Source organism: Neophocaena asiaeorientalis, unplaced genomic scaffold (assembly GCF_003031525.2).
Source record: "Neophocaena asiaeorientalis asiaeorientalis breed wild unplaced genomic scaffold, Neophocaena_asiaeorientalis_V1.1 scaffold218, whole genome shotgun sequence".
NCBI classification, from domain to species: Eukaryota; Metazoa; Chordata; class Mammalia; order Artiodactyla; family Phocoenidae; genus Neophocaena; species Neophocaena asiaeorientalis.
In genome coordinates, this window is record NW_020172818.1 from 6,643,272 (window position 1) to 6,645,132 (window position 1,861).

Below are 1,861 nucleotides of genomic sequence, written 5' to 3' on the forward strand. Positions count from 1 at the left end.
CAAAAAAAAAAAAAAAAAAAAAAAAAAAAAAAAAAAATTCCAAAAGCACTTACTGTAAACTGAACATACAGGAATTAGTTTCTGGCAGGCGTGCATTTTGCAGTGTTTTATAGTTGTATGAAATAGATGTAATAAGGGAAGACTTTGGACCACAATTGTCTTTGCTCTGCTGCTTTGCCAAGCAGCAACACCAGGATGTAGGACAATGGCAGAGAAAGAAGACTGACGTTCAGTTACCCATTTATTCAAAGAAGTATTTATCGAACACCTACTATGCACCATGCCCTAGGCTGTGTGTTGGGAATACCACAGTGACCAAAACAGTGCATCTTCCCTTAGAGAGATCCCAGTCTTTTAGGATAGATGAACAAGTAAACAGGCATTCAGAGTGTAGGGGAGGAGGTCGGAATGGGGAAGAGTTCTAAGATACAAACAAGCAGAGTACCATAGCAGTTAAGAGAAGAGGCATCTAATTTAATCTATGTGGTTTGGTGGTGATGGTTGGTGTCGTAAAATGTTTTATGGTGAAAATTCTCAACTAAGCAGAGGTCTGTGGAGCTAGCAGGCTCCATTATAATTACTCAATAGATCTTTTTTGGAAGGGGAGTGAAAGAATGTGCTCACAGCCTCCCACGCTTTTGAGAAGAGTGTTATTTCTACTTTTCTCACTACAACTACAGTTTGAATCAATAGGGAAATGCGTTAACCTTTGCACAGGGAATCAGAAATTTAGGGAATTATCCAGAATTCACAAGCCAATACAGTGCAAATGAATTGACACTGGAACATATACTATAATGTATTGTCTGGAAGAAAGCCTGATACAGTTATCTCCATGTAGTAGTTGTTCAATTAATGCTAGTTAATAGAAATGACAAGAATTAATTAGGGGTAGTCAAAACTCTAGTCATTTGATGAATCTGAAGTTTTATTCTGAAAGTTAAAATAACTGAAGCCTCAGGTAGGAAACAGTTTTGTAGTGAAGCTTATGTCTTCTAAGTATTTTAAAAAATTATTTGTATATGTTTATAATGCTTTTTTTAAAAAAAAAATAGAAGATTTGTGGTGAAAAAATCGACCTTTAAAAAATTAACTTGATTTTTAAAAATTATGTGAAATATTTAAAATACAGAAAATGTGAAAAGGAATGATATGACAGTGTCCAAAAGCTTTGTCAAATCTTAACATTTTTGGCATGTTTGCCTCAAAAAATGTCTTTTAAGAAATAAACCATCACAGATAGAGATGAACACTCTGTGTGTTCCTCTCCCATACCATTTCCTTTCCTTATTAATCAGAGGTTAACAGCTAAATCCCTCTAGAATGTTATTATGAACTGGGTGTTTGTTGTTACCTAGTTGCCTACCTTTATCCAGTCTCTCTTCCTCCCTTAGAACAGATGACTTTTGACTATTTAATTTTGAAGAGGTATTTTTTTACTGTTGCTTGTTTTGTGACTATTCTCTTAAAATTGTATTTGCTCCTGTTTCTTTCTTTTTTTTAATGTCTGAAACATTTATTTTAACATATTTCCATACAAATAACCCAAAGAAAGTTTAGTATTAGTTGTTTTTTGTTTGTTTGTTTGATCGTTTATACTGCAGGTTCTTATTAGTCATCAATTTTATACACATCAGCGTATACATGTCAATCCCAATCACCCAATTAACCACACCACCATCCCCACCCCACCACGGTTTTCCCCCTTGGTGTCCATACGTTTGTTCTCTACATCTGTGTCTCAACTTCTGCCCTGCAAACCGGTTCATCTGTACTATTTTTCTAGGTTCCACATACATGTGTTAATATACGATATTTGTTTTTCTCTTTCTGACTTACTTCACTCTGTATGACAGTCTCT